Below are 1,035 nucleotides of genomic sequence, written 5' to 3' on the forward strand. Positions count from 1 at the left end.
ATGAAACCCAGACTACATGCCCATTGGAAAAAAGTTAAGTAAACCTGAAAAGTTCTTAGTGTAGTCTGATAAAAACAAAAGCTCACGGGACTGATAAGGCAGTAGACCTGGGTTATATTTCTGATTCCACCAACTAATAGCAAATCAGTTCACTTTCTTGCTACCCAGACTATCTGTAAGATATGGTCAACACCGGCTTTGCATGGGTGATGTGAGGATTATATAATGTCATGTGAAAGCACTTTTTAAACTGTAGTAAAATGTGACACAAATGTAAGGTACAATTTTATGTAAATAGAGTTTTCATTTCTAAATACTAAAATCATTTGGAACATTTAGCAAAGCAATGGAATGAGTTGGTTTGATGATTACCATATTTTTTTATAGTAACAAGGGCCATGGTGGTCTCACACTCTAGCCACACATAGGCACATACTCACAGAGGAATGCCAAAGCACCTACTGAAAAAAGTTATCAAGTGTTTTTATATAATTACAATTTTAATGTTATTAAGTGGTATCTCTTGTTCTCAATGCTTTAGTTCCTGTTCCCAGAATATCAGCTTAATATAAGAACTATTATTTTAAAATCACAACTAAAGGTTTTCCTCCGGGTATTTGAAACTTCATTTGGAACCTTGGGTTGGTTTGTGGTACGAACCACCTGCCACTCTAGAAAGATTGGTCTAAATTGATGAAGAAGCAGAAGAGAAATCCCATGCTACAAAATTTTATAAGTATTTGCTATGCCTGTGACAATCATCATTCACTCCATTCGCGTCTCACGTTATTGTAACAGCAATATGAATCCATTCAGCAGTAAAAATGGAATTATTTTCAAAATTCATATTTCTCATTTTATAAAAAGAAAACTTGTTACACAGCGATGAAACTGAAAGAAAAAGATAATTTTATGTCAACATCTCTGACTTTTTCTCTTGCAGGGCTTTGTCTTACGCCCTATACCCAACCTGCCCCTGCTCACCAAAAAGAAATGCTTTTTTTCATTAACACTTCACAATGCATAAAAAACAAA

Source organism: Pteropus vampyrus, unplaced genomic scaffold (assembly GCF_000151845.1).
Source record: "Pteropus vampyrus isolate Shadow unplaced genomic scaffold, Pvam_2.0 Scaffold3, whole genome shotgun sequence".
In the NCBI taxonomy this organism is placed as follows: Eukaryota; Metazoa; Chordata; class Mammalia; order Chiroptera; family Pteropodidae; genus Pteropus; species Pteropus vampyrus.